We start from the raw sequence: 25,227 nt of genomic DNA, 5'->3' as shown, positions 1-25,227 counted from the left end.
AATTTTGTAGTTGTACAGAGAATGGAAAAAATGGTTCATGGTCACACATATTCTCTTGTTCAAACAAACTTCATGAAGTGCACGACAGCCTAAGTTGAAACAAACTACATATCAACTTTCTGTTTCTCTCTTATTTTTCATCAAATCAAATAAAACTTAAATCATTTGTTATTACTTCCACCCAATATATCCTGTGTTTCCATTTAATTCATACCTCATTTGTGTGTTTTTCGAATTTTTAATTGGAATGAACATTCCTGTTGACGATACTGACTAGTGCGTCTGAAACTCTCCCTGTAAAGCTTTGCTATCTTCAAGGGTAAGAAATCCATCCTGGTTTAAGCCATGCAAGCACTAATGTATTCTTACCAAGTGAACTTTTTCAAAAGGTTTTCATGCATGGTGTATCTGTCTTTTTAGTTTCTTGGGTGGGATTTAATTTGTTTTGGTGTCCAACATTTGTCATTCAGAGATCCGATAACAGATCTAATAACAGTTTTGGGTGGGATTTAATTTGTTTTGTGGTTCAAGTTTTATCATACGCAGACCTAATAACACTTCATTCTGTGTCCTTTTTTGGGTGTATGGCTTTCTAATTCGCTATGGTTAAATGCGTAGTTTTGGACTCCTCGAGGCGTTGCTACTTTTGGGGAGGGCATTCCGACTATATTGCGCCATACTATTGTTTCCGCTTTCTGTTAATGATGTAAGTATATATGACACATCTCTTTCTTAAAGGACTTCCATTTTTCTTTTAATTCCTTCGGATAAGTGATTGACTATTTCTCGTCATGCTTTGACTGGTGCTCGACCGAAAATTGGCCGCCATTCAAGATAGGGCTATCAATGGGTGGGATCCGGGTCCGGTCTAGGTAGAAGCACTCCCGAGTAGATCATTAATTAGGACAAAACCTTAGACCGAAGACCGTCCATTTTAACTTGAAATTTAGGTTGAAACAAAAACATAGGTTTAAAACCGAACCATTTAAGTTAAAAAACACCACTTTTCTTATTTAAATCGCAAACTAAAATTTAAACTTTAATCATATATCGTTAATAAAATTGATAGAAAAATACTAAGTTACTTATATGTTAAAACGTCAGACACCTTTATTGCCGTCTTTTTTGGTTGTAACTTCTTTTAATCTTCTAATACTCCCATTGGCTTCTACAGGCATCGCCATTTCCATGAGATTGCGTCATTGGAGCAGATTCAAACGTTCGAATTGGAGCAGTAGTCCATCGAGGCCTTGCATACGCTGGAGTCTAGAATAAGCCACTCTAACCCTTTTCTTCTATATTCACTTGTTAATTATTTCTCGTCCACCTGTTCCTGATTAGATAATCTTGACAGGTGAAGGGCGTCAGCGCAAAGGAGACTCGAAAGCGATAGGGATGCAGAAGCTGTACAGGTATGTGTTTTTTGTACATTGTCCGCATACCTAAATTATATCATTTTTCGAAGACAAGGTTTGCCGGTCGTGGCAGTGGCTATAATATCCTTGGGTCTTATGGGTGCAGGCACGGAGAATGCTCGACTTGTAGGCAAGCTCTGCAAGCTCTCACGGCTTTATTCTATGTCCTCTTATGGGTGTATGGCTTCTCAACTCTCCACTTCATTCTATGTCCTCTTATGGGTGTATGGCTTTCTAATTCGCTCTGGTTAAATGCGTATTTTTAGACTCCTCGAGGTGTTGCTAGTTTTGGGGATGGCATTCCAACTATATCGTGCCATACTATTGTTTCCGCTATCCGTTAATAATGTAAGTATATCTGACACATCCCTTGCTTAAGGGACTTCCATTTTCTTTTAATTCCTTCGGATAAGTGACTGACTATTTGTCGTCATGCTTTGACTGGTGGCTTGACCGGAAATTGGATGCCATTCAAGATAGGGCTGTCAACGGGTGGGATCCGGGTCCGGTCTTGGTAGAAGCACTCCCGAGTAGATCTTTAATTGGGACAAATCCTTAGACCCAAAACCGTCCATTTTAATTTAAAATTTAGGTTGAAACAAAAACATAGGTTTAAAACCGAACCATTTAAGCTAAAAAACAACACATTTCTTATTTAAATCAGAAACTAAAATTTAAACTTTAATCAATATCGTTAATAAAATTTGTATAAAAATTCTAAGTTACTTATATGTTAAAACATCAGACACGTTGATTTATCTATGTATCTATCAGACTCGACACTTTAAACCTATGATAAGAGAGAAACTGTAAGAAATCGAAGGAAATAATATATATGGTTAACAAAATAATCGGTTTTGGGCATGAATCGATTCGAGAGGGGCAAGTACCGGAAGCGACCCAATTATTTATTTCAACATAATCATGGAGTCGGATCCTTTATAAATGGTTGGTTCGATTTGGGATAGCCGGGTAGACCTGAACCGTTGACAGCCCCTTCAAGAACAAGAACGATGATAGTGATTGTGCTGCAGTAAGTTTGGTATCCCTTTTCCTTCTCCCTTCGAACCTGTACTTCGAGGTAAGGACCTTTCAAAACCGCAGTTGATGTTCGTATCTTTGTTATTGAGGCATAAGATTTTGTCCTGCGAAATTGGTTTTGGATTTTCACGAATTAATAAATTCTGCTAATGCAATTTCTGCCTTGTCATTGCAGGAATGTACTAATGGGTTCGGATTGTCAACTGCCGTATCAGAATGACTGCAGTAGGGTAAGCCACCATTGGTTATATCTGTTGGAATTTTTTGTAAGGGCTTCTCTTGCGCTATTGCCGTTTTTTGTGGTTGTAACTTCTTTTAATCTTCTAATACTCCCCTTGGCTTTTGCAGGCATCGCCACTTCCATGAGATTGTGCCATTGGAGCAGATTCCAACGTTCGAATTGGAGCAGTAGTCTGCCGAGGCCTTGCATACGCTGGATTCCAACGTTCGGATGCGGAAGTTGTACGTGTATGCGTTTTTTGTACAATGTCTGCATACATAAATTATATCATCTTTGGAAGACAAGGTCTATCGGTCGTGGCAGTGCTTATAATATCCTTGGGTCTTATGGGTGCAGGCACGGAGAATGCTCGACTTGCCGACAAGCTCTGCAAGCTCTCACGGCTTTACAATGAGGAAGCTGGTCCAATCTTCCGTGTATGCTTCTCAACTCTCCACTTCATTCTGTGTCCTCTTTTGGGTGTATGGCTTTTTAATTCGCTCTGGTTAAATGCGTAGTTTTGGAGTCCTCGTGGCATTGCTACTTTTGGGGAGGGCATTCCGACTATATCGCGCCATACTATTGTTTTCGCTTTTCGTTAATAATGTAAGTATATCTGACACATCCCTTGTTTAAAGGACTTCCATTTTCTTTTAATTCCTTCGGATAAGTGACTGATTATTTCTCGTCATGCTTTGACTGGTGGCTCGATCAAAAATTGGCCGCCATTCAAGATAGGGCTATCAACGGGTGGGATCCGAGTCCGGTCTAGGTAGTAGCACTCCCGAGTAGATCATTAATATGGACAAAACCTTAGACCCAAAACCATCCATTTTAACTTAAAATTTAGGTTGAAACAAAAACATAGGTTTAAAACCGAACCATTTAAGCTAAAAAATACCACTTTTCTTATTTAAATTGCAAATTAAAATTTAAACTTTAATCATATATCATTAATAAAATTGATAGAAAAATACTAAGTTATTATATGTTAAAACGTCTAACACCTTTATTTATCTATGTATCTATCAGACTCGATGATTGACTGAGAAAATTAAGTAATGACCTTGTTTGGAGCAATAGAGAAGAGGAATATAGGCGGTGGTGAGGGTGCTATGAATGCTTTGATCTAAAAAGCTCCAAAAGTTCAGAGGGAACAAAGGAGGCTGAATTGGACCTTGAATAATGGCAGATGATGTTCTGTGGGTGCCCATTCTACTTCAAAACACTCTAGATGATGTTCAATGGGTGTTAACAACAATTTATGAACTTACAGCCCTTGAAGAAGATGCCTCCTTTGGTGGTCCTTCACAACAAAGAAATACCTGCAAAATTCAGAAATAGCATCAGTATTACATATAAATTGGCTTAATGACAACGGATTTTTAGTTATAGTTTGGACAATGAACACATTCTTTAAAGAGTAGCATTTGGAGTTAGTAGAGATAGAAGATGAGCCAACATCATAATACCCAAACCTGATCCATTGCCCATTTTACTTAGTCGTTGCTAGAGTATTCAATGAAGTGTTTAAAGTTGTTGATATGGTGGATAGAACCTGAGTCTGGATACCATTGGGATCCAGACCATCAGAGCCACTAGAGGTTCCAGTGTGGAAATCTGGAGTAGAGGAGAGGATTCACTATGATAATAAACACCAAACTGTTTATAGCACTGAAGTTCTCCATGATTGGGTTAACTGCAGACTTGACAGATAATGGGACTTTTCCTGTTGTTGGTGTTAGGGGTGTTGTTGCTACAACAATCCCTGCCTTGTCCTTGACCACCACATCCATGATCCCTAGCACAACTGGGTTGGTTGAACTGATATGGGTTTGGATTGTTGCAAGGAGCAGCATTGGCTATATCAACCATAGTCATAACTGGATCTGTAGCAGGTTGGGCATGTTGGTCAAGCCGCTCCTTGTGGTTTTGAAAAAGCCAACCACTGATAGGGATGAATTATTGGAATGAGTAGCAAGGGAAATCAATAGGGACTCGTTCAGAACTGAGTCCAGCAAGGATTTAAAGGATGAAATCACTTGTAGAAACTGGTTTGCTGCAAGATTGTTGGCAATGGAGTTCACTTTGTGAACATAATCTGTAATCGACAGTGCACCTTTCATATGATCAGGAGTTGGCATTGAAGTTGTAAAACTCTGGATCTGAATTGGGTTGCAAATGAATTGGTCAGTGATAGGGATGAATTATTGGAATGAGTAAAAAGGGAAATCACTAGGGACTCGTATTCAGAACTGAGTCCAGCAAGGATTTAAGGGATGAAATCATTTGTAGAAACTGGTTCTGCAACTGCTGCAAGATTGTTGGCAATGGAGTTCACTTTGTGAACATAATCTGTAATCGACAGTGCACCTTTCATATGATCTGGAGTTGGCATTGAAGTTGTAAAACTCTGGATCTGAATTGGGTTGCAAATGAATTGGTCAGTGATGCCCATACTTCTGTCGATGTGGCTAGAGGAAGGAGACTGAGTTATTACTGTTTGGTATTGGTGCTCTGAGATACATATAAGATAAAATCAAACACAAGACAATCTGAAGGGAGGGGCTCAAACATATGAGACCTCGAAAACAATTGTATTATATAGATGTTCAGTTACAAGAGTTCTACATACAATTGAACAAGTATAACAATGTTTTGTGATAAGTAACAACAAGATAAGGGAAGATAGGGCTCTCTTGAGACTGATGAACAATTGTATCATATAGATCTTGTTGTGTGATGTCATGAGACCCGCCAACAATTAGCAACTGTGTGATGTCATGATCTTTAGCTAAGACAGAGATCCAAAGTGGAGTCTAGGTGTGCTGCTCAAGTTTTTATTAAAGGTTTTATACTTTTCCATGTTAACTATGTATAAGAAAAAAATTAAGCAAATTAAATACATGCAGATATACATATGTAGGTAAATCCATTTGTACCCAGATACAGTACATATGTTTGAACACCCCTGTACAATTGGTGGGCCTCTTTAAGATAGGCATATATAGCCAAAGTGGTTACCTATGCCAATTCTGTCTTAACTCTTAACCGTCTTGCCTGGATTGGTACTTGAATTCTTGAGATGATTGGAATAACAATAATAACTAAGGGGTTATAATGGAGATGGAAAATCCATTCTGTTTTTTATGCTGAAGTTCAATAATGTGTGTGTGTATCAGGTTTATTAGATTTACTGTCTGGTTAGTTTTTTGATTCAGAATATTTGGTTTACTAAATATTTTTTCTATTCTCTGCTCATTTGTGCAGCCACGTTCTGAAGTATTTGATCATGATTCTCCAACTAAGGACTTACGGAGAGTTGGTGCACAGGTATGATTTGTGTATATAATGCAGCTCCTGCCACATTCATAATTTGTTCAATTGGTGATTATTCATTCTCTTATGATTTGCAGCCTCCATCTGGGACCCATTTGAATAATGATAGATCTGCGGTAAGTCTCACAATGACCTTTGTGATAATAGATGATGTATTTGGTCAAGTTCCACATAGCATTGAGATGGAAACTTGCAATATAATCATTGTAGTTTAATTATTATGGGAATCATCAGGTTCAGTTTTTGAAATTGATATAGTTAGAAATGCTCATCTTCTACTGCTGTCCATGGTGATGTTATTTCATACATCACTAATTGACTTCTCCATCGTGTATGGCCATTTTTGTCTAGGATAATATGAGTTCTTTGATCTTATATGGTTTAATTTGTATTTCTCCTTAGTGGGTTTTCTCATAGGAAATGTTGTTATTCTTGTTTATATAGGTGAGGAGACAGTCCTACATTGAATTGGAGATCTTTAAAAATAGATGGAAGAAGGCAGTGGAGGAGGATCAATGTTGGATTGATCCTTTTCAAACACCAGCAAAGCAGTAAGCAGTAGGTAGTGCTGGTTTGTTGGATCTTCATAAATCCTACAGGGTGCAATGTCGGTCAAAACCAATATACATAATTTTGCATAGTACAAGCATGCGTCAAGCAACATTAAAAATACAAGTACAGCTGACAGAAAAGCATGGTGGTGATATATACAGGGCTCAAGAACGGAGCATTTGTGTATCAAAAAACAGCGAAATACCAAACATTTGTTTCTCCTATCCAAGTTTGACCTGAGTTAAAATGTTTTCTCATATCTAATGTAATGTAATATTGTAATCCTTGTAATTATATCACATTCTTTGCAATAATAAAATGCAATTTGGCTTTGCAAGTGGCAAGAAATCGTAACTGGTTTTTCCGATGGCCATTCATAAATAAATGCAAAGTTTATTGCAGGGAGAATTTGATGTCTTGGACCAAATCCAGAAATAGAAAATACTTAAAAGGAAATTCCTTTGGAATTAATTGGGGAGAAGCAATTATAATGGCCCTTGGAAAGTCGGAACAATAACCCTGTAGCTTCCATTACAAGTCAAGATTAATAACATTTCAGTATAAACAAAATTACAAGATGTTAATGAAGGGGTAGGTGATGATATCATTGTTTCTTCATCGAGTAGGATGTAAACCAAGGGAAATGATTGCTTATTTGAAAATTGAAATGGACATGTTATCTTCCTGGGGTGGAAATTATTGAGCCAAAAGATTGATTCTTTGGCTCAGTTTGGAAGGAGTACAAATACAAATGCATAGAGAGCAAAACCTTGTATTTTGTATTATTTTGTATGTATTCGCACTGCACATATTTGTATTTGTACTCTTTCCAAACTGAGCTTTTACATTTTATTTTTCTTTGCTTTCTTCCCCTCTTGAGTTGGTTGTCCGGTTCCATTTTATACCTCCGCACCAAATTACTGTGGACTTCATTATGGTGTAGAAGTACGCAACTGCAAATAATTTGAATACAGATTCTGGTTTACTGTTGTTGGTAGTTTGTCTTATTTCAGTGAGCGGGTTGCAAAAGTGAACCGGAATTGCACAATTTCACTTCTTCGATTTCATCTCCTAGACGAACAAGCTGCACAATTTCACTAAAGTAGAGAACAAAAAGTGGAAGAGCACTGCACATTTATGGATCAACAGCAGAAAAAATATAGAAAATAGGTGATAATGAAATTTTTAATGTATATAAACCTGTTTTTTATTTGGATAAATATGGGAATCTTGATTCAGATAAACAAGACAATCAATTTCTAATGAGAACCCATTCCAGCCATGTAAGTGCAGGATCATTGGAGGAGAATTTATACCATACAAGGAATATTCTTGTGTTTGTCCCTTGAGTTAATTCGTTATTTTGTCAGCAGTACTGAATAATTAATTATAAATAAAGCAAGTAGTTGTAATAAATGATAGGACTTCTTTTTCTAATTATTACAAGTAAGAAATTTTAATTGTTTTGGCTGGAAATTGTATTGTAACATTGTAGTTCATTTAAGTTTTTAATATTCTCTATCTCCTTGTAAAATCTGAAAGTATAATTCTTTTTCATTCCTTATTCAGGTCTTTATACCATATTTGTTGGAGGCATTGAAATCTGAACAATTTATCATCTTGTTATTTGGGTGTTGGCACCATTTTACTTAAACATGTGCTTTGATAGTTTATTTATGCCCTTTCATTGTTAACTTTTGATAGCTTTTTGATGGTTTTGATGCAAATTTATTTATTATTGTTTTCATCCTTTGTGCAGGTATTCATCTTCGTTGGATTTTGAGAGAAGTTTTTGTAAATCAAGTTTTTTGAATTTTGAGAATTGATGATGGAAATTGTATTAAAGAGTTTATCAATTTGAAACTAAGATGTATTTGTGATTCAAATATTTTGAATGGAGAATGGACTTTTAAATTTTATTTATAATTGATGTTTTGATTTTTTGTATTTTATTTTAATTTAGATGAATGTAGAGAAAACAAGTTATTTGAAGCAAATTAAAAATAATTGAAAATAGTTATAGACTATATAAAAAAATATAGAATGAGCGGCAATCACAGCTACCACTATATATAACCTTCTCAAAAAAATCAAAGAGAATTTGTGACAATCATGACTATTGCTAAAAAAAATGCGCCAAGAAAAGTGCACCAAACTTATAGCGGCAGTCAATTCTTCTCTTTACTGGGACTACTGCTAAAGATAAAATTGTCACTTGGAGCTTACGCTAAATGCCTAATTTTAGCGACAGCTTTTTTTTTTTTACCGACAATCGCAAAAACTGATGCTCGGGACGCCCATTTTAACGGCATTTTGTTGACTACCAATAAACCTTCTAGCGGCAGTTTTGGGGACCTTTAACCCGCAATCTTGACTGTGCTAAAAGTTATTTTTTCTTTAGTGCCCATACAAGTGGCCTTTTTGACAAATTTTAAAGTATTAAACTACTTAGTTAATTAATGATAACATAATTAAGCCATTAATTACATAATTCTTCAATTAGTTAATTTCAAAAATAAATAAGTTTTAATTCAATTTATTGCATTGACTTATTAAAAGTCATTACGTTAATCTAATTAAATTAAATTAATTAACTAATATTAATTAATTTGTTAACTTTATATATGCCTAACGTGCACAGGGTTATTTAATCAATTACTTTTATTTAGTTAACTTAGCAAATGATTATATAATTAAAAATATTAATTAAATAATATGATAATTATATAATTAATTAGCTAATTATAACTCAATTACTAAAGCATATTTAATTAGTTAACTAATTAATTAATAACATAATAAATTATTTAACTAATTAAGTTAATAATGTAATAAAAATTATAGATAAAAAATAATATGAATTAATAAAAAATATTTTAATAGTTTGTTTATTAATGCAAGTTTTTGTTTAAAAATAATGTTACTAAAAATTAATACATGTTTATTAACAAAACAACAAAAAAGTAAGAAAATTTTAGTTTCAAAGTTAAATCTTGTAATTTGATATCCATTTAAAATTCATTAAAAATAAAACGATACTAAAAATTTGTTGATAAAATTAAAAAGTTAACATTATTATTAGTTTTAAACTTAATTATTATAAATTTAAAATCCACTAATCCCTTTAAAAATAATAAAAAATAAATACTAAATTAAAATATAGTAAAAATTAAAAGAATTTATAAAAAATAAAAGCTAATACAATTAAGAATGTTATAATGCTCCTTAGGGATGTATCTTGGGTGGGTTGGGTCAGGTTAAAGGCCCAAACCCAACCCTAAGTTTCAAATCTCAAGTTCAGGTTTGGCTCGACTCAAGGTTAACCCTAAGTTTACTAACTTAGGCCTAACCTGAGCTTAATCCAACATCTCAAACTAGGCTTTGGCTTGGGCATGTTCACTTGTATAGCCCAATTTCTAGGTAGAATAGATTAATAACATGTAGATATGTATATCATAAAATGTTGGACAGGCTCAATCGAAACCCAACCTTTGTTTAAGTTAGGATTATTTGTTTGGCCTAAACCCAACTTAAATTTCAAAAACTCAAGTCCAACCTGTGTAAAAACTTTGGTTGACCTAGATTGTAATCGGGTTAGGCCCACTCGAGTATTTGGCTACTTTTGCCTAGAGATGTAAAACAGGCCATCCCAGGCAATGCCTTCTTCCCTTGGGATATTTTAGGGGGTCAGCCTAGCACGACCCATGGCCTAAGCCTGCATGGGCCCATGCCACAAGCCAAATTGGTCCATGGGTCGAGCCTTGAGTTAGGCTTGGCCATGAATCGAGCCAAAGTTATGTATATAATTATTTATATATACAATAATTAAATAAAATAATATATATAATAAAATTAAAAATAATTATATATAGGGTCCCATCAACTGTATCGCACCATGCTAGCCCACGGACCTAGTATCATGATGGCGATGCTTACCATCACAATATAATGATGCACTGCGGATTTCTTACTCACTTTTCCTACCCACAATCTACCAACACAATATAATGATTACAACCACAAATCTCTCAATTCATATTAGAGATGTATAGCTCCAATTTAGGGCGGGTAGAGAGTGGATAGAAAAAGTGAGTAGGAAATATGACCACGGTAGAGGGTTGTGTGGTCTCAATATCATGATTTCCCAAATTTCTGCATACTGACTGGCATTTGCTGAAATTCGAAAACCTTCCAACATTTTTTTTGGAAAGCCCACATTACGACTTATTACTATAAAACATTATAAGAGTAGCACACACAAAGCCCAAATAATGAGGTCAGCCAAGAGTTAGCTACATTCTGCAGAGAGTCAAAGATGTCATCATCTTCTTCCTCTTGCTTTCCCTCCTCCTATACCGGTTTCTAACGCTCAGAAACCATGGAGTCCCTTGGCTTCTTGCTTTCCTCTGTGAGTCTTGGTTTACCTTCATCTGGGTCCTTATTATGAACATCAGATGGAATCAATTAGAATACAGAACTTATCTTGAGCGCCTCTTAAAAAGGTACTAATTAATATTTCAATAATTTCATTTATATTTATCATTTCATCATTACTGAAGTGTGCAGGCAGGAGCAGGTTAGTACTTAGAACTTAGTAGTATGTTATGTTTTTGCTTTGGGTGATACCAGCTGAGAGCTAAATATAAGCCACTCTTCTTGCTGCAACGAACTAATATCTATGTCATGCCTCAATAGGGGCGTTGAGCTTCTTCCTCCGGTAGATATTTTTGTTACAACAGCAGATCCTGTGCTTGAACCGCCTATCATCACTGTAAACACTGTAATCTCTTTGTTGGCTCTCGATTACCCAGCTAACAAGCTTGCCTGCTATGTCTCAGATGATGGTGCGTCTCCTCTCACCTTCTTTCCTCTTGTTGAAGCATCTAAGTTTTTCAAGCTCTGGGTTCCTTTCTGTAAGAAGTATGACATTCGAGTATGAGCCCCTTCTGTATATTTTTCCGGCAAGCCTGAGGCATCACCGATTGATCTTTCATCAGATTTCGGGGTCGACCGGAAGAGGATGAAGGTATGTGTGTATCACCATTTCACACAGCAACACCATGAATGTTAGATTTTAATCTCATAAAAGATCAAATCCAATGGGTTTGATTGATCAATTACATGAGAAATTGCACTTACACACTTGATTGAAAAATTAGTTTTTCTCTTGCAAAACACAATTTTGAACTCGTCCCACATTGGAAAGTTATAAGCTTTATTTTCAGAATTTTAATAGGAGCTAATTTACATTCCTTAGAAATAGTAGGGAGAGTATGAGAATTTAATACCGTGCAACGTGCCTGCTACAGTCTCATAGAAGGTTTCTTTGTAGATTCTTCAATTTTTCTGGTTGTAGATTCTCGCCCAAGGTTCTGTTGTATCCTGGGAACGTGTCTTCAAACGCGCGTCAGAACTTCTCCTCCAAAATTACAATGACCCTATTTTACCAACAAATGTTTGGATTAAGGTTTTTTTTTGGATTCTGTTTTTATTTGATTTTTTGATTCTAAAGGATGATTATCATACTTTTGAGTCAACTGAGGTTGTGTCCTCTGCATGGATACTGCTAAGTGCTAAGAGTAATCTTTCAATCAAGGTTCAAGTGGAATCGTTTTAGGTCGGGTTGGGTTGGGTCAAAAATCTCTATCGGATCTTCTACGCACAAGAATTATTACCACACCTACACGCAAGACATTTCTGCCACACATGGCTGTGGTGCCTAGTGGGCGTAGGTGTGGGTAGAGTTGTTGTGTGCAGGAGATCCAGTCGCTCCAAAATCTGCTGGTTTATACTTTTCTAACTTTGATCCATTAACCCGATTTTCAATCAAATCGAAAACATTTTCAGGTTTTTGGCAAACTTGGCTAATGATGTTGCACTTGCATCTTTAATTTCAGCCAACGTGTGTATAAAGGAGTAATATGGGATAAGCAAAAGGAAAAAAAAGGCTGTCCCCTTAAGAGAACAAATTAACGTGGTTTTTATCTTCATGTGTGTAGATTGAATATGAACAACTTACGCAAAGAATTGAAGAGAGGTAGTTCAAAGCCCCATTCCATGTGATCTAGCGGGGGAATTTGCAGCTTTCTCTAAAATAGATCGCAGAAACCATCCGAGCATAGTGAAGGTAAATCCAATTATATATGTTCTTCTGTGGTCATCAAATTCTGTAGTAAATTATATATTCTTGATATATATATATATATATAGGTGGCCCTTACCTGGTAGATCGTTTGTAGGTCATATGGGAGAATAAGGGAAATCTTCCGGATGGGTTACCACATCTCGTTTATGTGTCCAGAGAGAAGCGGCCAAAGCATCCTCATCACTACAAAGCAGGAGCTATGAATGTATTGGTAAGATGAAATAAGTTCATCAGTATTCTCCCTCTCAAGATGAATAGCCAAAGGACCTTGACGCACGTTTAAACATAAAATTAATAAGAAATTTATTCATCTGATGAATTGTTTTGGTTTTATATTTGTTGCCCAATAATTTGGATTTTAAGAAACAGAGCTTAATTGATTCTTAATTGCTAGAAATCTAGCTAGGATGAATTCATAAATCCTGATCGAGGTTAATTAAAAGTTGATGATAAATAATTCTTTCGGATATGGGTTTCGTTAGCCATTAATGTTGTTGCTTTCTTACTTTATGCTGGGTTTTCTTATATATATTAGCAGACTAGAGTTTCGGGAGTCATGACGAACTCCCCTTTCATGCTGAACGTCGACTGTGACATGTTCGCCACCGACCCCCAGACTGTTCTTCATGCAATCTGCCTACTGTTCGGTTTCCAACAAGAAAAGAAAGTGCATACGTTCAGTTTCCGCAGGTGTTCTATGGTAGCTTAAAGGATGACCCATTTGGAAATCAACTCGTAGTCTTACAAGAAGTGAGTAATCAAATTTCGACTTCAACCTTTCCTTACCTGAACTAACATAACAACAAGCTCGATCAGCTGAAAACGCATTTGTTAATTTCTCATTACTTAATTGATTTCTTGCCGGAAATTGCTCTCTAAATACATTGTTATATATATGCTTTGTGACATGCATGCATGCAATTTCTTTCTTGGGCATGGAATAGCAGGAATCCAAGGACCCATCTATGGTGGAACAGGATGCTTTCATAGACGAAAAGTAATATATGGACTATCACCGGATGAAGCAGACATTAATCTAGGAAGAAAGCTTAGTCGTCTATTATTGAATGGTAGAAAAGAAGCCTTCCCACATCCCGTTTTCATGTGTGAAAACCATTATTAATTTGGACATTTCAATCGTTTTGGTAGGGAAATCGCTCAAGGCAAACTTTGGAAATTCAGTGGAATTCATGAAGTCGGCATCTGAGATACTGGCGGGGGTCGACAAAGAAAAGATGGATGATCCTCCACCTCCAGCACTCGATGATTCGACCACACTTGAGGCAGCAATTCAAGTTGCTAGTTGTGGGTATGAGCGTGACACCTACTGGGGCACAAAGGTGAACCAACGGCACGCCAAAGTGCCAAATAAACCAGACTAGCTCAAGACATCCTCACTAGACACTAGACAGACTGAAAATTAATGTGAACGTAACGGTGGTCCTCTCTTTTGTTTTTTGTTTTATGCAGGTAGGTTGGGTATACGGTTCCGCAACTGAAGACGTCCTCACTGGACTGAAAATCCATTCAAATGGTTGGAACTCCGTCTACATGGCGCCGGACCCACCTGCATTCCTCGGCAGAGCACCCTCCGGTGGGCCCGCATGCATGACTCAGAAGAAGATATGGGCCACCGGTCTTTTCGAGGTTCTCTACAGCAACTATAATCCCATTCTCCCCTTCAGAACGACAAGACTCATGTTTCGGCAACGTCTACCTTCATCTCTTACTTAAACTTGTGGCCTATTCGCTCTGTCCCTGAGCTATGCTACGCACTTCTGCCCTCCTATGCTATCTTCGCCAACAAACGATTCCTGCCCACGGTATATATATATATATGGCCTATTCGCTCTGTCGCTGAGCTATGCTACGCACTTCTGCCCTCCTATGCTATCTTCGCCAACAAACGATTCCTGCCCACGGTATATATATATATATATATATATATATATATATAGCTCTTTTACTTTCCCAATTCTGTATACTACTCAACCAATCAACCATCTGATTTCAACTATACACTAATTTCCTAAGATCCAGACTAAAAAATGGATCGGACTTTGGACTCACCCGCTCTGGTACAACCCGTCTCATTCTGACAATAAGTTGATGAAGAGGCCATTTGATATATTAGCTTTAAGCTGAAGTTGGGTTGATTATAATGCCTTACAATATTTTGTTAAATAATTATTTTATTTTTATTTATCAGGTTAGTTTACTAAAACATCTCTATAGTTTTAGAGATTTACTAAAATCTACCTTATAGTTTGCATTTTACTTAAACACCCCTTTTAGTTTACAATCAATTTATTTAATCAACCTTTTCATTAAGTAACTATAGAAATGACAAATTTCACTTTAATTTTTAATTAAATAAATTTAACTAAAAATAAATAAAAATATCATTTTACCCCTAATAAGACACAAGAAACCACCCTATTTGGCTCTTTTTGGTCTTTTTTTTTTTGTATGAAGAAGTGTTAAAGGGTGATTTTGGAATAAATAATCATAGACCCATGTTCATGAGCATTTTCACTCAAAAGTATAGGATATGTTTAAGTAAATCCATAAATTAAAACTATAGGGGGTGTTCTAATAAACCACCCTTATTTATCAAAAAAGGAAAAGCAATAAAACATTTTCACAACTTCAGCCATCATCAAACAGATTGTAACATCTCCGAGAGTAATTGAAATTCCTATACACGTATCATTGAAAACTATTACATGAATGCAGGTCTCTGAAGCAGCAATTTTTCTCCCTGTCTCTCTTTTTATCACCTTCAACCTCTACACTCTATCCGAGTTCCTCCGCTGTGGCCTGACCATCCGTGCTTGGTGGAACAATCAGACAATGGCTAGGATAACATCTGCAACTGCATGCCTATTTGGTTGCTTAACCGTCATTTTGAAGCTCTTAGGGTTATCGGAGACCGCCTTCGAAATTACGCGTAAAGACCAGGGTACCCCTGACGATAGTGACACAGCCATCGGTGCTGGTATGTTTACCTTCGACGAGTCACCGATCTTCGTACCCGGCACGGCCCTTTTGTTGGTGCCCATGACTGCACTTGCAGTTGGTTTGTTAAGGGTGCAGTCATGGCTCAATATTAATGGGTCAGATGGGTATGGGCTAGGAGATGGCTCAATATTAATGGGTGCAGTCCCAGCTCTACCATATACAAATCAGCTGCTCTGGCATTACTGTTCGTGCACTTATCTTTGTGGGCTTCAAAGAACTGAATATTCATACTTTGTGCAATTGCCTACTATTTCTACCCATTATTGAAGCTCCAAGACAACTCAATATATTTGATAAATTATTCATTTATTTCTCAAGGAGATGAAATCAATTATGATATAGTTTAAGAATTTCATGGCAACCTATTGATTAATCAGAAAATTAAATCATGATTTTGTTTCTTGTTAATACCTACCTAAACAGCTCTCTTTCTCCCTGTGGGTTTTGTCAGCTTTTCCGTATTACATCTCATAGGAATATGAGAATGCTTATATTAGAAGTTGCGAGTACCCCGCCAACAATAATGTATATGTTTGGCAAAGCTTTCGTTTATTAAATAAATGTTTGTAAAGTTGTGAGTACCCCGCCAACAATAAGTGATTGGTAAACGTTTTTTTAAGATTTATTGATAACTAGGTGTCACATGAATGCAACGAAAACATTAAAATAAAGCTTCCTCCAATGGTTGATGTATACATAAATCAAGACCAATTTTTATCAATAATTATATTTATGAATCAGCATAATGAGATAAATGCTGATTTGGTGATGGCATGACACCGTTTATCAAATAAACAGAAGCCATACCAAATACCGCCAATGCTTGTTTTTAAGATTTTTTTTACATTAGATTTCTGTTTCGGCTATGATCTATTAAACTTCAGTTGGGAAATTCCATATAAGTTGGCAGTTGACCTCAAAGCAACGAGTGAAGACATATAAGTTGTTGGTACATCTAACATCTGCATTTGGTAGCTGATGTGTTTATACTAAATAGATGAAAATAAAGGGCCATCTTTGGAACCAATGCCATTTCCTTAGAAGTGTTTATTGAGAAAATGGTACTGTTGCATTGGTATGCCAATTTTATCAGAAAATATTTTTTTTTTCTTTCGTTTTGGGCCTGTTGCTACCACATAGGCATTTTTCAATGCCACATCAACATATTATCGCTAGCAACAGTAAAAATTTGAGAAAAAACCAAATCAGAATGATGTATTCTCATAACACACTTATCTTGATTTCCAAGGTATGGTCTGAGAAAATGTTTTTTCTTAAAAATGTGTAACCAAACTTTTTGTGCCATTTTTCAAGAAAACTTTCAGTGCCATAGTATCATGCATCTTTAATGCTATTTATCTTCAAGATTAACCTCCTTAGACTGTGTTTGGAAATGATGCAAATAAGTGTGAAAGCAAATATGTAGAGTGTAAAACGGTTCATATAAGGCTCCGTTTGTTTGCGATAAAAATGCCAAACCGAGGCATTTATGTACCCAGGTTCGCATTTGCAAGTGTTTGTTTGATATGTAAAAAAAGTAACGATTATCAGATCAAAAATGTATTTTCTGACACTTTTGTATTCTGAGAATAAAGCATTATTGTACCTATTTTTTGGATACGATTCTGTGTTCTTTTGATAATTAACTCTTTGACCAAAGTTAGGGCATTGGAGCATAAGATAGTTTGAGCCTTTAATGATGGTCCCACACTTTGTAATGATTTCAAACAAACAAGATGAGTGCAAAAACGGTTTAAAATGTTAACCATGTTTGCATTCATGAATAAAAAAAGGGTAAATATAAAGTGTACATATTTGCGTTTGCATTGTAGCCAAATGCAACATAAATTGCAAAACTGGGTTAGTTTTGCACTAACAAATTTACCTTCTTACCAAGTAGACTTTTAGCTATAAGGGATGCAAACATGAATTCCAATAAAGCATATGCATTTTTTTTTTCAAAAGTCCACTTGAATGCAAATTTAATTCTTTGTTTATTGATGTACTTTTACATCTTATTATCAATGTAAATATGCATTGGCTTGTCATTCATCAATACATAAATGTAATGTTGCCAAACACATGCAAAAGTGAGCCAGAGTGCAAATTCACCCTGAACCGGGATTTACACTCCATTTGCATAGTTTCCAAACACAACCTTATTGCCATCTATCATGAAGATAATTTCCTTTAATGCCTTCTTTTCTTTTTGAGAAAGAGCACATTGGCACCCCACACAACACATAGCTAGGAATGGCAATGGGGTAGGGCGGGGACTAGGAGACACTCCCCATCCCCATCCCTCCAAAAATCCCTATCCCCATCTTTGTGGGGACTAGCGGGGACAAGGGTATCCCCTTCCTTGTCCCAGTGGGGACCCCTAGTCATTGTGATTATTTTATTATGTTAATGGTTTTGTTTTTGTTTTTTATTTCATTTAAAGGATAAAAAAAATAGTTAAAATTTGCAGTCATATTAAAAAAATCTAAATATATTCATTCAAACATATTCACCCATATTATTAAAACTATTAGTATACATAGACCATATACAAATCTAAATACATGCATACATACATATATTAACACACATATACAAGTAGGGTCCCTGACACAATGGGGATTGGAAGCCCCATGGGGGTAGAGTGCTCTTATTGTCCTCGTAGGAGAAAAAACATCCCCATTCAGGCAAATACCTACACGGATCGAGAACATGGGAAAACATGTCATCCCTACACAAAGCCCACCCCACAACACATCATGATCATGCGTTGGGAACATTTCTTGTACTTGTCATAGGGAGATGTTTGAAATGTGTTATGGGGCACGTGGGGTGTGCTCTGTGGGGAGCCAATCTGAACTTGTTTTTGAGACCCCCAATATTTGGTTGCCTTTGTTAGTTTGTCTCTTTTAGATTGTGTTTAGTTGTAGTTAGGGGTGTCAATTGGATTGGATTTGGTCCAATCCAATGCAATGTGTCCATTATAAATGGACTAGGTCCAATCCAATCCAATGAATGTTTTGGACCAATTTGGACCGGTCCAATTTAATGTTTGGATCATCCAATCTGTTCAAATTCATTTTGATTTAGATTGGTTTCAACCCAAACCCAGTCCATTGACACATATATTCTTATCTTATATCAATGGACCAGATATTGGCTAAATGCAACCCAATCCAATAAAAATTTCTTACAGACAGACCATATCCAATCCAATCTAATAAATATTTTGGACCGGATTAGTCCAATCCAATATGTCTTATTGGTCTGTCCAATTTGATTTTGGACTGGATAGGGTCCAATCCAAAACCGGTCCATTGACACCCTTATTGTAGTGCAAATCTGAACTAAATATAAATTTTGCATCCAATTCACTTTTGAATATGTTTGTTGGAAATTATGATTTACACTTCTACCTTATATAAAATTTGCACTTTTTTGTCTCACTAGTAATTAAGCACATGCGTTGCACTTAAGAAATTTTTCTTCATATTAATTATTTGAATTTTAGATATATCATACTTAAGATAGAAATTGAAAAAAAAATAACAATATGATTAAAAATAAACTTAAATATTTATTATTCAATTATGACATCATGCATTTTTTTGAAAAGTTGGAGCATTGATCCACCATCTAGATAATAAATAGCATTGCTTTTGAATTAGTTTTAAATTAGGAAAAATGATACCCGGAGCCGGATGTACATTTAAAATTTGGTTACAAATTGGTCCATAAACCAACAAAACTCTAACAAACGGCTCTATCTTTCAAGTTATAAAAACCCTCGCCATGCCATTGGAGGGTTATGTGGCTATTACCAACATGGGACTCTTAATCCATATTGGACACAATAAAAAACTTGTACTGAAATTGCCCTTTAATGTTGGGTGATTGGAAAAAAAAAAGGTTTTATGCCTCTCTCTCTCCCTCTTTCTCTCTCAATCTCCCTCATACTCTCTCACTCACAATCATCTTTATCTCCTCAACAACTATATGATTTGAAAATAAATAAAAATGGTTTTTGGTTTCTACATTTACATTCTCTATATCAATTTCTCTCATTCTCCATCTTTACCTATCGTTCTCCTTCAATCTTTTTCATTCTCTTTCTCGATCAATCTCTCCTCCCTTAATTTCTACTGTTCTCCCTCAATTTTTCTCCTTCTCACTCTCTTGTTTTTTATTTTCTTATTTTCTTACACACTTATATGGTATTAATTAGATCGTATAAAAGAACATGAGACCAACTTCGTATGGTTCAAAAATTATTACACTAATTTGATAAAAGTCACAAGAAACTCATGGCTATGAAATTTACACCAATTGGAGAACAATAGAGATTGAGGGAGAAGGAGATTTTGACCAAGAGGGAGAGTGAGGGAGAAGAGTGAGAAAGATTGAGGGAGAACAATAGAGAGAGAGAGAGAGAGAGAGGTTTTGATATGGCTGCAGACCAAAGCAAAGAGAGTGGGAGAGACAGAGGGAGCGGGAGATCGAGAGATAAAGGGAGTGGGAGAAAAAATTAAAAACTTATTTTCGATATAGGTTTTCTGCTGTGTCCAACATGGAATAAGAATCTTATGTTGACAACAACCACATAAGCCTTTGATGAAATGGCGTGGGTTTTTATAATTTGAAATGTAGAGCCAGTTTTTAGAGTTTGGTTGGTTTCTAGACTAACCTCAACCTAATTTTAAATGTACAACTAACTGACTATAATTTTCCCTTTAAATTATATATTTTATTTACATTATATAAAATATTTTTTACTTATCACACTTAATTTTTGTTTGTCTATGGTATCATTTTACTCAAACCACTAACCCACCATCTAAAAATAAAAATTGTTTGATTTCTAGGTTGACATTAAATTTTGTATTACCTTTTCATCATAGATAAAATGGTCAAATTGCTTGCCCACCACCACGAGGTAAGAAAATGGTTTTGTTTTCAAATTACTTTTCAAAATATTTATTTTTATACTATTAAATTAATATTATGGATTTAATTACAAGAATTTAATGATGAGAAAATTATATTCTAAATATAGGATTTAATGAGAGAGAATAGGAAAATATTTTTATTTTCAATTTGTTTTAAATTTTACATTCCATTTTCATCATTAATAAAAGCATTTCTTATTTAACATACTTATTATTGTTTAAAATGTATGTTAAAAATGTTCCCAATTTTTTTAATTTCTATATTTTTTTCATTTTATCTATTTTTTAATTTTATTATTTAATCGTGGCAACATGGATTAACCCATTTGACCCAAAATGATTTAATTAATTTCTTACCACCACTTAGATGAAAACACTATTTTTGCTAGGTAGATTTTAAAGGTATAAGCTTTTATGTTATTGGAATTATTAATTTATTAAGTATGGATTTAATTAATAAAACTTAATGATGAAAAGAAATAAAAATGACTTAAATATATGATTCAATAAACATGAATGCAAGTTAATAACTTAAATGTTAGATTTAATGAGAGAGGATTGAATGCATTGAATATCTTTAAATTACCTATTTTCAACAAATTTAATATCAAGAACCAGTTATCCTATTTGCCCTCATTTTTTTTATCTTTAAATTTAAATATAGAGTAAATATTGTTCTTAGAAATTTCTAGAAATATTCTTGAGGCCATTCGTACATTTTAAAATAGTATAGATTTGCATAACTAGCGGTGCAAGTTTTGCATCTCAAAAACTGATGTAAAATTTCCTTCCTCCTACCTCAGTTCTTTGTATAAAGTGTGACCACATCGTATTGCCCGGCCCCTACTAACTTCTCCTCCTTCCATTCTCTCTTATATAAGGTGGGATCACACCATTTTATTTACTAATTGACTTTCCGCAAACAAAATAAGACGAGGTAAAATCTGAACCAAAACTCAAAAGTAAGCTAGAATCTATACAGCCTATTTGCAGTCGCAGGCATTTACACCGGTGAGAATAATCCCTATTCAAAATACTTACTCAACTGATAACTGCAAAGTAAAACATGAAAGAATACATCAAGGAGTCATTTATTAACACCTGAATTGGCTGAAGTGAATTATCTACTAGTTATTTTTTAGTGGACAAGCAATTGAAGATAGGAACTTTGTAACTGCTCGATCGATCGATGATGACATTGTTGGGAAAGCTCATTTGATCATATCAGCTACCCACACCATACCCAGAAGACACTACAGGGGAACATCTCCCCATGCCGATCCAACTCTTATCTACCCCAAGTATTTCACTGCATGATCACTGTTTCCACTAAAATATAACAAGCAATTCAATTCAACAGTTAAGACATGGAGTAGGGACATGATCCCAACAACAAGAACGTCTCCCTGTCCTTTATAGCGAAATATTCCCGATGTGCCACTGCAATGGGGGAGACATGGACACAAATGCTCCACCCACTTCCCAAAAACATAGAAGGAAAATGAAATGCCGGGCGAGTCATGACTCATGAACCAACTCGTTCAGCACTTCAGTCTTCAGGTGTGTTGTAAGTGTAACTCGTATACAGTATACTCTCGTAGGACGGTACTGGTTTTAGTTTCTAACTAACTCTTCATCTTCAAGATTTTTCTTTTTTATCTTTTTTGGTATTAACATGAGAGGCATAAGAGAAAAAGAAAAAGTAAAAAAGAGCATCGTCATCTCTCGTCTTTCTCCCTCCTCCGGCTCCGAGAAGAAACACAAGTATCAGAAACGATACACGACCGTTGATGGAGAATCTGCTGCCCCTAGCACTTTCGCTCAACCCTCCTTATGGCGGTCCCAGCGCTTCTTCCGTTAACGCAAACGCTGTTCAGGCCAGCAAAGACCGGAAGATGGCCTCGGCCGAGCAGTTGGTGCTTGAGCTCAGCAACCCTGATCTCAAAGAAAATGCTCTTCTTGATCTCTCCAAGGTAATCTACGTTTATTGGGTTTGTTCATTTTTGCATCCACTGGTATTTGCTCTGTTTTGATATAAGAAGAAAAGGATCAGCCTTTATTTTTGGTTGTCGAAATCCCCCCCCCCCCCCCCTTTTTTTTTATCTGCCAAGAATGGGACTTTATTTTAAATTCTTATGATGACCGAGTTGCTTCGAGGGAAATTGAATAAAGGATTTACAAAGCTATATTTTATAGCAATGGAAGGTTTACATTTATATTTCATGTCTACAGATCTTATCTTCTTATTGTTAAATTCATGAGATAAAATTTGTTTATTTTTAACTTACAAATTGTCATGAATCGCTATAAGGAAATTTGGTTGGGATAGTTTTGCCGATTGCTTTTAGGTTTTATAGCAATAAAAGGACCTTGTATTGCCAAAATTGGGGAATGAGATAGTTACTAGGTGAAAAAATTAAAAGAAAATCTGTTGGATAAGATCAATAATAATATCATGGGAGACATTAAATCACAAAAAGGATTGTCTTCTATTGGATAAGAGGCCAATTTGGTTGAGTAGCTTTGGCGCCTTGAAAACTATGATTCAAGACCTATCAAACAAACATTGACACTCTTGTTTGATTCAAGCACTTCATTTATCAGTCAAACAAACATTGACACTTCTTACAGACCTATATAACCTACCTAAAGCCTACAAGTACAAGAAATATTGTAAGACCTAAACTCAAGTTTCAAACTGACAAAATACAAGTGGATAAGTGTTGATTAATATTTAAACAAGAATTAATAGGTCACTATGAAACCGGTTAAGCACATGCGTTGTACGTGAGAATTTTTTCTTCATATTAATTACTTGAATTTTAGATATATTATAATTAAGATAGAAATTGAAAATTAACAAAAATAACAATATGATTAAAGATAAACTTAAATATTTATTATTCAATTATAACATCATGGGTTTTTTTGAAAGGTCATATCATTATCCCACCATCTAGATAAGAAAATAGCTTTGATTTTGAATTAGTTTTAAATTAGGAAAAATTATAGTCGGAGTCAGTTGTATATTTAAAATTAGGCTACAAGTTGGTCCATAAACCAACAAAACTCTGGCAATCGGCTCTACATTCCAAATTATAAAAACCTTCGCCATGTCATTAGAGGTTTATGCGGCTATTGCCGACATGAGACTCTTAACCCATGTTGGACACAACAAAATGCTTATACTGGAATTGCCCTTTAATGTTAGGTGATTGGAAAAAAAAGGGCGGTTTAGTCTCTCTCTCTCTCTCTCTCTCTCTCTCTCTCTCACACACACACACACACACACACACACACACACACACAATCATCTTTTTTCTGCTCAACGACTATGTGATTTGAAAATAAATAAAAATGATTTTTGATTTTTATATTTATGTTCTTTATATCAATTTCTCTCATTCTCTCTCTATCTATCGTTCTCCCTCAATATCTCTCATTCTCCCTTAATTTCTATCGTTCTCTCTCAATTTCTCTCTCACTCCCTCTCTCGTTTCTGTATTTTCTTACATACTTATATGGTGTTAATCATATCATATAAAAGAACATGAGATCAACTTAGCTCCTCAATGATCAAACTGAGGACAAAGAAAAGATAATGAGATGGATTTGTTGGGAAAGGAAGATGGAGCTCTAGAAGATGAAAACAATGGTAAATCCAAAACAATGAGTATGGTTTTAGTGCTTGGTTGAGTAGTTGTTCCATAGCTTCGGGTGATTGATATTAAGGGCTAAGAGATGGTGAAGGTGAGGGATGAGGCTCGGGACCTCCACTTCATTAGCTAATCCACAAGGTTATATTCATTGCTTGGAATGTCAGTGGGCATGGAAACCCTATTCAATGCTAATTAACACAATAAGCTCCTCAATGAAACTCATTGTCTGGATTTATTTTTGTGTGTGTGTATGTGAAACCAGGGTGAGTCCAAGCAATTTTTTTAGATATTTGAAGTTTGATATTTTTTTATTGTGAACCAATAGGCTATTCAGGGGGTCTTTGTATATGGTGGAAGCATAACAATATTAATATGAATATCATCTTGTCTAATGATAGATTAATCCATGTTCATATGTGATGTAGCGCGATCTAGTCACTCCTAGTTGGCAGGGACTTCGCTCCTACCTTGTAGGGATTTCGCTCCTAGCTGGCAACGGGCAGCACTTGAGAAGGAGAAGATAACAGTGAAGAATTCCCAGGGAGTTCGACCGACGGGAACACTCCGATGCTTAAGTTAGAACTCTGAGAGAGAACTATGGAGAATAGTAAGAGAGCTAAGAGTGCAGATAGCGCAAGATCACCTTGTTCAAGTCACCCCTGTCCCTTGGGGACTTGGACCCTTATATACTGATGTTTCGTCAGATCGGATGTAACCGTCACTTGATCCTCTACTACAGTCATTATCGCCAGGCTGATTTGATTTGGGCAGGTATCCGTCGCAATGTACGGTCTTGTTAGTTGAGAGACGTTATGCAGGGCTGGTGTGTACCACGCCGCCTGACGCGAGACGTGGGAGCAGTCCTCTGGACTGGCAGGTGTTGCGCTGT

At 35.7% G+C, this 25,227-nt stretch overlaps 1 long non-coding RNA gene and 1 pseudogene across 2 annotated transcripts; both read left to right on the top strand.

Moving 5' to 3' along the window:
- The first annotated feature begins 5,945 nt into the window (after window positions 1-5,945).
- LOC148873244 (uncharacterized) lies at window positions 5,946-8,489 on the top strand. 2 transcript variants are annotated; one of them, XR_016098695.1, is made up of 4 exons: window positions 5,946-6,009; window positions 6,093-6,131; window positions 6,460-6,573; window positions 8,327-8,489. It is a non-coding gene; the product is annotated as an uncharacterized LOC148873244 (long non-coding RNA). The 2 variants fall into 2 exon arrangements; XR_016098693.1 differs by having other exon boundaries at window positions 6,460-6,577.
- Window positions 8,490-11,245: 2,756 nt separating this feature from the next.
- LOC148873243 (cellulose synthase-like protein H1) lies at window positions 11,246-16,150 on the top strand (annotated as a pseudogene).
- Window positions 16,151-25,227: the final 9,077 nt, after the last annotated feature.

The sequence above is a fragment of the Nelumbo lutea genome, chromosome 1 (genome assembly GCF_056320005.1).
Source record: "Nelumbo lutea isolate HS-2025 chromosome 1, American lotus-T2T, whole genome shotgun sequence".
NCBI lineage: Eukaryota > Viridiplantae > Streptophyta > Magnoliopsida > Proteales > Nelumbonaceae > Nelumbo > Nelumbo lutea.
Note: the sequence above shows the minus strand (reverse complement) of the source record. Positions and strands in the feature narration are given on the sequence as shown.